We start from the raw sequence: 15322 nt of genomic DNA, 5'->3' as shown, positions 1-15322 counted from the left end.
ATAGATGAAATTGTCTGAATATTACAGACACGCAATGCAAACAGGTCTTTTTCCATCTGAGATAACCGATAATTTGGAGGTTAGGCTGGATTATTAAGCAATTACCAGCGATAAAATAGCGAATATCGAGCTGCTGTTGACAAAGCCATGGCAAATCGGTTGTTCGTACATGCTTGGGATAACGAGCTCATTAACCAAAGATCACCCTCCTCAATCGAGAGCAGATCACCTGTCAGTATAGCGTCGATAACCGTCTGCACCTGCGAGGGCTTGATTGTAGCTAATGTAAAGGCACTCTTTCGCCTCGATTAATGACGCACAGGAAAATGACTTCCTCCACGATACCGCGAAACCGATTCAGCTACCACGTCGATTAACCATCGTGAAATATTGTAATTTCTTTGTCACCGTGTAAACAGGTGGAAACGAATCGTTGAGTATCTTCAAATTTAAATACTAAATATTCTGATCCTCGATTTTTGTATTATAATTTTTGGTTCTCGCAAGTAAAAGAATTTTGAATATTTCAAGATTGAAAACTGAAAAATAGAATAGAATACAGAGAGAATATAAAAATAGAAAGAGGATTGAAGCTTGCAACATAACAGTATATCTCTATTGATAAAAGGTTCCTTCAAATTTAAATGTTATTTATATGCATGATTTCTCGTTTCAATTTTATGCTTGTTATATTGCAAGTAATGCAAAGAACACAGTAGAGGAGGACGAGTTAACTCGTCATTGGAATTCCTAACCTCTAGGGTATAATTATTTCTTTGTTTATCAATCTCTTACTTTCAATTGTACCGTTTCATTCTTATTGCAAGTAATTTGTGTAGGTAATATTTACATTTGCAAGAACCAACATTCACCTAACTGAAATTAATTTGCCTTTGTCAAGTCTATTCAAGTCTATGATTATAGAAGTTTGCAGTTAAGTTTCAGCGCTAGAATTCTCTGGCCTCGTTAATAAACTGACTCGTCGACAGACCAGGTAGCTCGTAGTTTCGCATCTCGGGCATCTTACGACTTTCGAGGTCGAAAATTTCAAAGGAACGGTCAATCAACTTCCGTCTCTGGTTCTCGAAGATCGCTTCACAATTGAAACGTCACGAAAACGAATGGCTACACGTCAGTTTGGATGGAAAAGCCATTAACGAACATGATCCTCGAAAAGCAACTTAACGCTGAAGGGGTTCTCGAACCCTTATTATCGCTACGACTAATTTTTCTTGACTCCTACGAAAAATTCACTTCACTGTCCCACGAGAACGACCTTTGACTCGATGGAACTCAAATTTTTCCAGATTTATCCCACCATCTTCGTATCTTTCCGCATCTTCAAACAAAGCTACCATCCAATATCCCCACTTCGAATCTCGTGCAAACAAAAATCCTTCCTCGTAAGTAACAATCTACACATCCAATAAATCCATAGCTTCTAAACCCATCTACTATTTTATCATCCCCTTTTTGCAAACAGGATTTCCATCAGACATGTCGGTTGTTTGAATTGTCAAGCAATCGTCTAGCCATAACCTAGAAAAGGTAAACAGTGGAAGACGAAGAGGGAAAGGGATTGCGACATCCGATGCTAGGGCTACGTGTCGAGACAGTGGATGGACAGGACGAGATCCGTTGCACAGGACACCCAATTGAAACGTCCCGGAACGAAGGATGGATGGCTGTCACTAGCGTGAGGGAGGTCTGACCGTGCGAGCACGGTTGCCATTTTGAATTCCCCTCGATTGCTGGGCCGAGTTTGAGGGATCGTAGGCGGAGATGAAGCTTTTACACCGTGCAACGAAGACGGGAGATGGAAGGCTGGTCGGGATGGATGCCGTTCAGAAGACGACCAGGTACCCAGGCCTGATACCTCGTACAAGGATACACCTTATTCCGAGCAGAGGATAAACGCGGTAAGAGAGAGGCGCGGCCCACGGCGTCATTTATCATTGCTGGAGCTCATTAAGGCCGAATCTGCCGCACGCTGATCGTCTGGGATTACACTTTCCTCTGGTCGGATCCCTCCGGCGCTTAACCCTCCATCCTTTCGGCTCTCTGTTCGCTTCCTTCCTTCTTGCTTTCACCGTACTATCCTTCGTTCTTCCAATGGATACACGTTCGTTCGTTTGTGTGTTCCGGGGTGCTCTCGTTACGAGGGATTCTCCGCTGTACCCAGCACGATCTGCTCGCCTGTCGATGAGCTGATTGCTGTTTGGATACACACGGACGCTCCCTGTTGGCAAGGGAGTTTATACGTGCGTAAGAGAAATGGTAGTGGCTGGTCCGTTTGTTCAGAATGGATTTCCAGCCAGGATTCTCTCTGTTACGAGCTAACTTCTTCGCCAGGTATTGAGTCGTCAAATGTGCCGATTGCTTCTTCGTGAATCTTTTGTAATTGGGAGGTTAGTATTTCCAATTGACTACTGTCTTTAGTTTCGAGCTTTTCATTATGCATCCTGTTCACTATAGCTTTAATAGCAATCAGTCTAATTTATGTGATCATCTATATTTGGATAATCACATACTTTGTTATATTCAGATGTTTGCTAGTGTTAAGTGATTGCTCATCTGCATATATTCGCTGTAATCACCACTTCCTTGTACTATGTCGCTTTTCTTACCTCCAGTTCCACCAGACAACGCCACGTTTATTTGTTAATCGCATTTATTCATCTGCTGCATGTTTTAAAATAGGACCCTTCACTGATATTCTACTAGGACGGTGCAAACAGCTTCCTACTTCTCAGAAAATAAATTTTCAGAATGAAACGATCTTGAAATCTCATCATCAGGACAGAGGATGTTTCATTACCAAACGCGTGACAGTTGCCGAACAACTTTCTAACGTGCAATTGCAGCAGAGGATAGAGGACACCAAATTCTGCATGCAGGATTGTCGCTCTCGCTGAGCCGCAAAGTACTCGACGGCGAGTCTATTTGATCAGGTAGCATGCGATCGCTGCATCAACCCCGATCAATCTCGTTACAGCAGTTTCTTTCGCGAGACGACCACGAAGAGTTTCACTCGGGAACAGAATCACAAAGCGTGGCAGCTTTAGCAGACGCCATTTACGCGCTCGTCGTTCTTTCCAGCTCCCGACTCACATGCTGACCTCGCTCGGTTTTTCCGACCGGCCTCCGGGCGAAATCCGGCCAACGGTGCATTAACTCTCCAACCCGAGCAGCCTAATGACGCCACCGCGTCCCCATAGGGATCCTACGCTCGTGATTTCTTTCTCGCTGCTTTCTGTTACCAGTTCGGTCCTGGCTCATCTATCACGCCGCGAAAAAACTCGCTCCTTATATCGTGTCCTTCTCTCCTTTCTACCCGGCTCTACCCGTCGTTCTATTGTCTATTATCGCCTGCCTTGTTTCTTCTGCCTCCTCCACTCTCCGCTTCCAGATACCAACGTTGCGTTATTCCTGAGCGAGTGCATTTTTTGAAGAAAAGTGCTCAAGGATTTGACCAGGTGTTTTCGATTATCTTGAGATTTGCAATTATTTTATAGTTCTCAGATTCTCTGAAGTCACGTTGGTGTTGTTGGGAACCTGGTCTAATATCATTTAAATGTAATAGCATGGTCGTTGAGGAAAAGTCCGCACCCTATTTTAACCTTTCGTCGTGAAACAGAAACTTGGCCGACATCTCTGAAGGCAAACGATCCGCAGTTCCAAACCCCTCCTCCATATCCATCAACACCAACAATCCCCTGCTCCATGGCAATCTTTCGACCTTTCAACGTTTCTCAAAATATTTCTCGAATCCTAACACAACTGACAAATATGGTTACAGGAGGACTGTATCGACCGGATGGCAAGATAGTTGGAAGCTGAAAGAGAAGCAAACGGGATGGTAAAAAGCAAAACGATCCATGAACCGGGCAACAAGACGGTGGCGGACAGGACTAGGGGCGAAGACGCTAGAACGAGGCATTTGTCGCGAGTAGAGCAAACACTCGCAACTCCATCAACGTCGCCGAAGTTTCTTTCGGGTGTTGCCTCGGCTACGGTTGTATTCAACGGCACGGAGCGTCGGTGTTCTATCGCTTTTCGGTTTTTGCCTGTCACCCCTGCCCCTCGTAAGCGCCGCGACCGTGCGCTAGCAAACCACTCGTGGCTGCCCCCTCTGGCTGAGAAATGCCGCTACTTTTATTTTGCCGGTTCCCTACGTTAGCGATTTTTCCATCACCGCGGCGAGATATTTCACCGGCAATCTAAGAGTCGCAAATGGAGTCCACAATGAGGCAGAAATGGCTTGGCGCACTGATGGCCCCGGCATTTGTCTTCCCTCTGTTCCTTCCTCCTTTCCTCGTCCTCCTTCCTTTCCCTAGCTCCAGCACGCGTCTCTTCTCACCCCTCTCTTTGCAACCTACGGTCAGATGACCAGCGCCTTATTCACGCTGCAATTGTTTTCCTTTAATCTTGCCTCGTTTCTTTTTTAATCGAACCATAGGCAAACGTATCCGTCCGTTGATTACATTGGTGTACACCGTGTGCGAAGAGTTTGCAGGATAGAAGAGGATCCGAAGCTTGAGACGAGCATCCTGCCCCAATTAAAATATCCTGATCACCAAAGAGCAGAGGAAAAAATAAAAGGCACGAGACTCTTCATCTTTTCCAGTTTAACCGACCATCAGCTCAAGTGAACACGCTTATTAACGACATCATTGCGGCCAGCTGCTGGTACAGGGCTATCTTTATGCAAAGAGCGCGTAAGCGTCGAGGAAAAGGGCAGAGGATCGTGGAACGCGGTCGTGCGAGTCAGCGCAGCCATCTCGAGGGCGCCACCGTCCCCGCCATCTTCTCCGCGCCGGGCAATAGCCGCGCAATTATAAGTCCATCAACGGCGAACGAAGCTCCGCGTTTTTCTGACGCCAGCCGCGAGTGCTGAAGAGAAGGAAGAACGAGCGCGCAAGCAAGAGGACGCTTTCTACGGTGCTCGGATCGTGTGCGTGGCGCGTACAGCGCTTTGCTCGAAAGAGGCAGAGACCGGTAACGCGGGCATTTCGTGCATCAAAGTCGGTCTGATGCGATTTTAATCGCGGCTACCCCTCCCGCTTTTTCTCCGCCCGCCGCCAAAGGCCTCGACTCTCGGCCGGACCAACCCCTAGCCACCCGGTCCCGTGTAAAACCGATTAATTTCATTCCTCTGCCCCTCGATATCGAAGGAATCTAGCCGCCGGCTGACGACAACCGGCTCCGCGTAATACGTGCCTTCTTGCCATTGTCGCCCTTTCCAATCTAGTCCCCCTATATATTAGCAATTAACCGTTGCAACGATCGAATTTCAGATCACGAGTGAAGGATTTCTCCGAATGCAGACTTTTAACGTCTAAAATACCGGTAACTCGATATAGCGCGAGATGGATCGAATGACCGATAAGATAAGCTAAGAATATTGTTCCTTATCAGTAGGCGAGAGAATGTAATTATTGAAGTTTAACGTAGCGTGTTATAAGTGGACCGTTTAAATGGATATCAGATACCAATCGTCCGAGAAATTGTTAGCTATGAATAAAGATAAGAATGCTTTAAAGTTTTACATTTTAAATAACTTTTTAATAAACCATTTTCTTATTACTTTTATAACAATTCAACAGTTTTATTATTAGAGAATATCTTTTCAAATAACTACGACGATCCTTCGCAAGTAGTCAAATAAGCGACACCCGAATGTGGGTTACGCGGCCCGACCAGAAACTTTCCTGACACCCGAATACGGCAGTCGTCGTGGCAGTCAACGTGTTAAAAGATATACATTCACTCATCCACCGAAATTCCTCAGACAGCAGCTAACGGTGCTTATCGGCGGACGCAAAAAGGGTGAAGCTGGGGTACGAAGTAAACGCGGAAGGTCTGTATAAGTTTGTGGAAAGGACAGGCGGAGTGTCAGCGGCAGACTGAGACTATGGGCAGCCGACATAAATATGCATGTCTCCGCGGGCCCATGGTTCATGTGCCGGTGATCGTTATATCTCCATCTGACCGGAGACTGGAAGAGCCAGCCAGGGGGTTGGTGGTCCGGTAATACATTCAAAGTTGAATGTAGGGACTGTAGGGACAGAGAAAAGGGGGATGGAGGATCGTCCAGCCTTGTACGTGAGAGTAGGAGAGGGCAAAACGGGGTGGCGAAGTAGGTGGACGCAGAAGAGGCGAAGCAAGAGGGAGCCAGCTAGCGCGGCGAGGACGACGGAGGGGGAGGTTTCTCGTGTTTCATTTCCTGAGCTCCTATATAACTTTGTGCTCAACTCGACACCAGATTAATAACGGCCCCACCTATCCTATTCTATCCCAAGCCGAACAAGTTCGTGCTGTGTGTAGACTCTGTGTGCCGTGCGCTCGCGATGTCTACCTCATATCGTTTCTCTCTTCTCCCTCTTTCTTCTGCTTTCTCAACCCCTAAGCGTATTAGTCCCATCTCCCTCTGTTTTTCTGTATCTCTGTTTCTCTAGCCGGCGCACACCTTTTCGCGCGACGGATGCGCGACATGCTTGAAAATTCTGTCCATGTTACAGATGCTGCACGAGAAAGACGGCACGCCCTGACAAACCGATGCGCTGAAAACTTGGCAGCGGCTGACCGATGCAACTCGTACGCCGAACCGGGGTAATCGTATTTCATATCGCCATGGCCAACCTGTTATTTGTTCGTCGGCCTCCACCGACCGCTACGCACCGCGGGAGAATATGCAGCGCATTCCATCTGTATTTTCTCTTCTTATCTCTCTTCTTTCGTCCATTGAAAAGTGGCGGGCAAACAGGGATGAAGGAACAGCGTACAGAGTTGCGAAGCTCGCGGTACCTGAAGTATCTGGTGTTTGTTTCCCTGAGCTAACGTTACGTCAGGTGTGATTCCTCAGGTTCGACTTTCAACAAGTAACCAGGGCGAGGAGATAGAGTCAGAAGGTGGAAAAGGAATTAAGAATCTACTAGAAATGCATCCCTAGAAATGCAAAATAATTAATATTCTCTAAGTATATCGTCGTTGTTGCAATAATTTTTCACTTAACTTAATTTAGGACTGTTGAGGTTATGAGATGTATAAACAGAGAAACGCGTGGATAAATTGAAAAGTAGAAAATATATTTTAACTTGCACAGAAGTGCAAGTACAAATAGGAATATAATTTGAGCAGTAATCAGGTAGACGAAACATGCTGCATGTCACAGCTAACGAAATAATAACCAAACAGTAATGGATGTAACAGCCACCTCTGGTATAGATCCGACGATAACCCCTCCAAAGGAACTAGAACCTCGATATAAAAACCATCCTAAATTACCTTAAAAGACCTTATTCTGTTGTAACACTTTGAACCGTCACTCTGTTGGATTTATATAATAAAAATTCCATCATTTTAAACGAACTTCAATTTCTTAACCTTATTCGTGAAACGTTCGAACTGCGACGCGAGGAGATCACCGGCGATCTATCGGTTTCGTGATTTCTTGTGTCTCCGACGTGACATTAGCAGTGTCACCCTATAACTGAAAACCTCGAAGCTATTGTCGCCTGTCTACTGTCTATGGTCTGTCTGTATTAAATATAGATTTGGGTTGATATTTAATAGATTCACACACATTGAATTTTACTTTCTGTATTTCACCACCTCGTACAAAACGTCTGAACACACCGGATACATTTAGATAATTAACACGTGGTAAGACAAAAGAGCGTCGTTCGGATTCGTACCAACTTAACTTGTAGGAACTAGCGATCATACCAACTTAACGTTTCTCGACACTATCTTCATTCCAGCCTATTGTTTATATGCTGTCAATGGCTTCAGTGCTCGAGAAAAGTAAAAAGACCAGATGTAGAGTTTTCTTAGAAGCGGTGACCACTTCAACAAGGACCAATTATGTGAAAAATTATACCACATTCGAGATTTTCTCCGGAGTGTAATCACAGGATAAGCTTCTCATGCGATCACGTGCGCTGTTCCATCTAGCTAACCCAAACTTAGCCGTATCGGACTCGATTATTTTACGCCGAACGATTGTTATTATTTTAATCGCTGTTACCTTGAATTACAACTAATAATCGGAATTTCCAGTGGCGATTTTCAATTGAACACACGTTTCGCAGATTTTCTAACGCGTTCCACCCTCTAAATCTTGGACTGTGCGTCACAGTGCGCAACAAATCCGCGGCAGGTATTCTTTTTCCTCATGGTGGCAGATCACCGCCACTGATTCGGCTTCATGAGCATGATGGTCGCCTCGCGTGCCAAGATAAATGTACCGCAGACACGTTATTACCTATCGGTACGTGGCGCCGGCCCACTGAAACACGTCATATCGTAGGCAGATGTATGGAAGCGGTGTTCAAAGAATACTCATCTACCTGGAGTATGTATGCGAACCAGGATCGGGCGCGCTCGCGCGGACACGCGACGTGGCTAGGATATTCTGGTAATGCGTATTTGATTACGACCACCGGACACTCTCCGTTCCTGTTTACGTCGTGTTTGCCCGACTGCTTTAATAGAATTGGGCTTGATCGTGCCTGATGCTCGTCCTGTCAACTTTGCCCCGTCAACAGATAGTGTACTTGTTTATATATTGCCGCTGATACTTGATATTTTACGGAGTAGATTAATCTAGGATTTGTGTGAATCGTTTAAATACTTTATTCAATACTTGAACTACCATACCAGTCAAATTGACCGGTTTTACAATTTTATTTTAAAATTCCTACTTTCCGCAATGATGTAATGACTTTCATAACGATAACTAAAAGAATAATATAATGAATTTTATTTTGTTTTTTAGGTATTCGAACTGAAGATAATTTTGCATCAAGGCTACTTATACCAATACAAGTCGAAATGACTGGTACTTGTCAAAGTGTAAAAGAGTGCTGCAATCGAATCCCAATTAACCAGTTTCCTCGTTTTGTACAACTTGCCACGCGTTTTTTAAATTTTTAGCATTTGAATGTGTATTCAGGCTCCGTAAAAGGTCACGCCGGCCCTGATTTATATATTTCATAGTAAAAGGCCTAAGAGATACGGATGAACCATAAACAATGTCGCGAGAAAGCCTAAGTGCCGACAGGCCCGACAATGTGTCGTCGATCCTTCGACCGAATAATTATGCGAAAAAAGTTTGCGTGACCTTGGCCATGAGCGATTGCGTAACACGTGTGTGGTGGGGCTAAGACAAAAGACAAAGAGATGCTAAATGAAACAGACGAATTAACAGTCAGTGTTAGTTGGGAAGTCAGAGAGTGCGAATTGCGTTGTGAGAGTGTGGCCCGCGTGAGAGAGAGCGTTGGAACCGCAGTGACGAGAGTCGCAAATCAACTATTTAGTTGTCTTAATTATAGTGCGTCATTGTATTTAGTTCATGTTAAATAACCATCGTTTCCTGTTTAACCAATATCTGTTTAATCCATTGTAAATAAACTAATTGTAGTAAAGATCCTACAAATTATACAAATATTTGTATTATATTATTATATTCATAAGTATAAACTAATTGTACTAAAGATCCTACAAATTATACAAATATTTATATTACATTATTATATTCATAAGTTACACAAGTCAGTATTTATCTTTGATAATATACATACACATTATTATTTACATATATATTATCATAAATATTATTTGACATAAATATATTTGATGGCAGCATATATATCTTCAAAGTGGAAGATGTTAATTAATCATTCAAAAATGTACGGCTATATGATTAATACTTGCCACTTTATATGACAACAAAGGAACCAGTAATATATCACCAAGTTCGCTGAAAAATTCATGTTATTTGAACCATAATCTATATGAAACATTAGATGTACCGACTTGTACGTATCTTATGAATATAATAATGTAGGATCTTTACTACAATTAGTTTATTTACAATAAATGGATTAAACAGTTGTTGATTAAACAGGAAACGATGGTTATTTAACGTGAACTCATGATCATGTTTGACGCGAATCACAATAACGTATTATAATTAAGACAATTCTCAACTCACAATGACTGTTAATTCATCTTTGTCCCTTAGCAACTCCTTATCTTTTCTCTTAGCCTCGTGTCTTTCGTCTTAGCCTCACCACGTACGTGTTCCGCAGCCGCTTGTTTTAATTCGCCCGACCCCCCAGGCCCCTCATCCGCGATACTACGATAACATAATATAAAATTTGTATAATTTTAGTAAAGTAATTTTAAGTATAAAACTTTGTTCGCATCGATAAGATTAAGCGATATCGTGACAAAGTAGCCTAGCGAAATGACGACTCAACACAGTTAATATTATTGAGAAACGTTAAGTTGGTACGATCGTTAGTTCCTACAAGCTAAGTTGGTACGACTTTTAACGACGCTCTTTTGTCTTAGGAGTGGATCACGTGTTAATTAACTGAGTGTATCCGGTGTGTTCAGACGTCTTGTACGAGGTGGTGAAATATAAAAAATAAAATTCAATCTGTGTGAATCTATTAAATATCAACTCAAACCTATATTTAATAGCAAATATTTGAAAATTCAGTAGAAAATCGAATGGAGAAATCGCAATGGCCATCGTCCATCAAAGAACCATCGAATCGACGTGCGCGAGGCATCATAGACGTCGCTGGGATCGAACGTACCAGGACACGAGGGCGATAATGATGATGACGTCGGCGGTCATTACCGCGGAAGCGTACCGCCCATTTTGTTTCTTTCGCCACCGCGTTTTAAAAGAAGGTAGCAACGAACGACGAACGAGTCTTGGGCTGGATCGGCCAAAGGGTACGTTATTCCCCCGTTCGAGATTGATCGCTCGAAATGAAATATTTAATTCACAGGCCTGTTCCTATAGGCGCTGTTCGCCGCTGCCCAATGACAAACGCGTTACAAAATATTTTTAGATTACCAGGCCAGCCGATTTATGGCCATATTAACCGACGGTATTCCTCGCCGTCGTCGGCCTGCCGATATTAACACGTACGAAAGTGAATTACCGCGCATCAACATGCATTCTTAAACATATTCCCTTCGACGTTTAAAGTATGGCAGTCCATTAGTAGCTAAATCGTACGCTCGAATTCAAGCCAGTATCCCTTCCATCGTAACATTACGTTTTATTCGTAGCCCGGTGTCCATTTGTGTACCCGATATCTTCGGTTCTTCGTGAAAAGCAGCATGTTTTGTGCTCACAATGAATCGATCGAATCGACGGCCGGTGTATTTAAGGATCGAGTATTCGCGAAATCAGCTACACGTGAGACTGGCTCGCAGATCCAACACAGTAGCAGTCTGAAGACGGATGGGCGCCATTATTCCGGATATACTAACAGATGCCTGCGCTTATTAATTTAATTGGTCGCCGTTACAAGCAATGCGTAGCTAATTAAACTCGAATGAAAATAAATACACGACGACATCGGAGAATTGTGAATTTAGGCGATCGTTGACTTCGAAGTATGGGTCCGACAATATTCTGTCGAGGATTTTATATTAGTCTTTAGAAGAATCGAAATATTCTACGTTGTAGAATTGCAGTTTAAAAAACGAACGACTTCTTGATGAACTTTCTCGGTAGCCATTGGCGCTGTTAAAATCGCTGTGGTACAAAATTTCCAGGACCCTGTGATCCCCTGCTTCGTAGCCCGAGCGATATTAATTGGCCGATCATCGACAGCCCTGCCACCCCAAAGCCGAACGATTCGTCGAAAAAGCGAACGCAGCCAACGGCACCGGTTCTCGGTTGCGCAAAACAGCTCATCAAACATCCATAACGACAGCTACAGGAAAACGGGGCTACCCTTTGCGCTCTCACCCTCTTGCCTGCTGCTTCTCTCTCGCGGCTTACCCCTACTCCGTGTGTACATACTCGACACGACGTTTTAGTTCTCGACAGTCGAACTCGGCCAAACCTCCGACAAGGGCTCCGCTAATGAATTTGGAAAGTGTAATCAGTAGCGTAGCTACTGGCAGAGGATGCTGGTAGCGGAGGAGAAAGGCAGCAGAGGGAGGGGATGACTTGAGGGTCGAGGAGCCGGCGAAATCGTCGGTGGAGGAACGAGGAACAAGGAGAAGCAGAGCCACGGCACCGTATCAGAACCGGAGGGAGGAAAGAGGGATGAAAGAGGGCGGATGTGACGCGGAATGATGGAGCGCGGACCGTGGAGAAAAATGAGAGTGGCGGAAAGGCGAGGGTGGAGGGACGCTGATGGATCGGCGCTCCTCCCTCCGTTGCACCCTCTCGCGGCTCTCTCACGCCCGACCGTCCCTGGGCTCCCACCCCCGTCAGCCACCCTCCACGTTCAGGTTCGCGCTCCCAGGGGTGGAAAAGCCCCGCAATATTACTCATAGTCGGTGGGCCTCGTCCTACCACGTCCTTCACCCTCTTCCTCTATTTTCCATCGTCTCTTTCTATTTTCCTCTCCTCTTGCTTCCGCGCTTTCATCTCTGTCCCCTTTTCTTTCTTCCTAGTCTTTGTTACGTTCTCTTCTCTTTTTCATGCTCTTTATAATTTCCTTGATTTTGCTAGATGTTTCATGTTTGTTGCAGATAATGACGGAGGGTTGAATGTTTGAATTAGGATCAGTGGAAATTGTACGCAACGCTCGTAATACTACGCCGACTGGTGATGTTAAGGTAGCGCTGTGTGAGTGTTATCAGTACACGACATATACTGGGCGTTTTGAAGGTTAGGACAATTGGGTGTTCCATTCCAGATCTACTCTATGCGCTTCATATGTAAGGAAATTATTGTCACCATGATTTTATCGACCCCATAACTTTATTTGAAATATTTATTTGTTGAATTATTTACTATTATCATTTCTTTATTTTCAGGTGTTCCATGTTATTGAATTCCATCACAAATATAACAAGAATGGTATTTTGTTAAATCTTGACACGAAGGTTATTCTGGGAATTAATATCATCGTAATATGTTATACATTGTTTATTTTTAAATTATTTTTAAATTTTTCTTATATATCACAATCTTATTATACACAGCGTGCCTGTAACCCATCCTGACAGCATCCTGAAGCAGGAGCTCCACGGAAATTATTTATTCATACTCGATCTTCCATGACTAACCACGCTTGCCGCAACCCTCGTGGTGAAACGTGCAGGGGTCGGAGGTTTATCGAAACAGTTTCCAGTTGCTGCTCAATAATATCGAACATCGAACAGAAGCCACGATAACGTGAAAATTAGCACCTCGTCGTAGGAGCTTGAACTTATCGCGTTCTTTGCATTCTTTTAGATCCAATTGTTAATCAATTTATTAAATTAGAGAAAATTGATACTACTTGAAAGATAAAAAATTTTGTTGACACAAAAGCGAAATTGAAACATAAAAATTCAGATATCGTAACAGAGTTAAATAAAATAGCAACTTTGAAATTATTATCGATCAATGTTTAAATCAGAAAAATTCGATTGCGAATGTGAAGCACTTGACTCGTTGCTACTCTCATTTCCCAATTTAACGTGACGTAATTGAACGAGATTGTTATCGATGAATCTACATTTTATCGGCATGTACATCGATTTGGTATACAAAATGGGGACTATTTGCATGCGACAAACACGAGGATACAAATAATCAGTCGGACGTTTCATGATGTTATGTTAAACAATTTTCTGGCAAAGCCAGTGCATTTAGTCTAAGATATATATTGACAAATGCGTGGATATTTCCGGTAAATATTGCATTTTCCACGAGGCTAAACAACCAGCATATGCACGTTGCAATTTCGTCGATGTATATACCAACGACTGAATCTGTTAGGCAACGACTCACCAACAAATCCGTATATTTATTTGTTGTGTCTGATGCAAAACCCATACGTTTTGCGTCCACCTTTTTTGATCCGATAAATTATAAGCTTGCGTTGCAGCGGATTCCTGTCAGCTCCGTGACACGTTTGCCAAACCGGTGATTGGTCAACGGGTATCGGTTGGAAATTACTTGTCACGCTCGACGTCTGATCTTTTTCTCCCATACCCACCAGATCCATCAAAGAAATCATATCAATTTTAATTTCTCCTCGAATTTCATATCCATTAGCGCACAAACTTTTCCTCTATCCAACAGTGAAACTGATTAAATTTTTAAAAAAGCAATTAAAAATGAAAGTAGATTTGATGTATTCTTCGTACAATATTACAAGTATGATAAAATAATTGAACTGTTGAACAACTAGAGTATCAGATATGTTCATTTAAAATGTCAATATATTTATATATATATATATATATCCGAAAGGTGTCTTTCTTTCGCAAACGCGTACAAACGTGAAAGCATGTCTGTGAAACGTCGCGGTGTTTATCTCAACAGAACAAAATCAATCGTACGTGATTCGAGAAAATAATATAAAACGTCTATTAAAACGAAAGAAACTTTTCGGACAAGCTGATACATTTCTATATAACTTTCTTAATACTTTTCGAGATATTCTTTCAAGTGGAACCAACCGATAAAGAGTCGTTTCAATGTTCGTCGTAGGAATCGTAGTAACTTAACCTCACTGATTATGTCAGTCCTAACCTAAGCCTAATAACATTACAATTCACAGAGCAACTTCCACCAGCAAGAAACTCTGCAGCATTAAACGCAGCTCTAAAATCCTCCAAAGTGCATACTCCGTGGAGCACACAGCGGAACGACGATCGCTGTGACATGCGAAGGTGGGAAATCCTGTAAGCGGCTGGAACGCAAACAAGCGTTGGAGATTTCGTTGGACGATTCGAACACAGCGGCGACATTCACAAGCGATCCATCCGAGGTTGGCTTCAATACGAAAACTGTCGGCGTCAGAAGTGGGTTGGCGAGGGTTCGGGGAAGAGGAGAAGGAGGCTCGTCTGGCAGGTACTATCGGGCGGCAGCCGAGACTGAGCTTTTGCACGGTTAGCGCGATTCGGATGGCGGCGCCACGAACCGCCATTACTCAACTATTCACTCGGTAACGCAATCATACGTCACAAAGGCCTTTCATTTGCAAGCGCATTGTGGAAACCCGGCGATATTAATTGCCGCGGCTCGTTACCCTCTCCAGCCCTTCCCCCAGCGCGCTGCCACCGCCACCCCTCGTTCCAGCCACCCTCCGCCGAAAGCCCTCCGCCACCACGTGAACCAGGGCCACGGCTATTCCCCGTATTACGTATTCCGGTGCCATGCGGCGGCTCTGTCCTGCGTTGCCAGCCGACAACCCTCGCTTCCGACCTGCGTTTCAACCCCCAACCCCCCACACACCGCGGCACCACGCTCTTTCTAAAGCATTCTTGCGCCTGACAAATACGTCGTCCGAGGACAACGCGAGCGTAGAACGTGACTGCTGCCTTTCCGCTGCCGCGCTAC

The 15322-nt window shown here is 43.9% G+C and overlaps 2 long non-coding RNA genes across 5 annotated transcripts; both read left to right on the top strand.

Moving 5' to 3' along the window:
- The first annotated feature begins 605 nt into the window (after positions 1-605).
- LOC125386897 lies at positions 606-5723 on the top strand. Its single transcript, XR_007227454.1, has 3 exons — positions 606-1403; positions 1484-1919; positions 3800-5723. It is a non-coding gene; the product is annotated as an uncharacterized LOC125386897 (long non-coding RNA).
- Positions 5724-9895: 4172 nt separating this feature from the next.
- On the top strand, positions 9896-14286 carry LOC110120058. 4 transcript variants are annotated; one of them, XR_007227443.1, is made up of 6 exons: positions 9896-10418; positions 10514-10752; positions 11587-12273; positions 12517-12705; positions 12805-12897; positions 12973-14286. It is a non-coding gene; the product is annotated as an uncharacterized LOC110120058 (long non-coding RNA). The 4 variants fall into 4 exon arrangements; XR_007227442.1 differs by having other exon boundaries at positions 10511-10752; XR_007227441.1 differs by having other exon boundaries at positions 9896-10752.
- The last annotated feature ends 1036 nt before the right edge of the window (positions 14287-15322 follow it).

This window comes from Bombus terrestris, chromosome 18, assembly GCF_910591885.1.
Source record: "Bombus terrestris chromosome 18, iyBomTerr1.2, whole genome shotgun sequence".
In the NCBI taxonomy this organism is placed as follows: Eukaryota; Metazoa; Arthropoda; class Insecta; order Hymenoptera; family Apidae; genus Bombus; species Bombus terrestris.
Note: the sequence above shows the minus strand (reverse complement) of the source record. Positions and strands in the feature narration are given on the sequence as shown.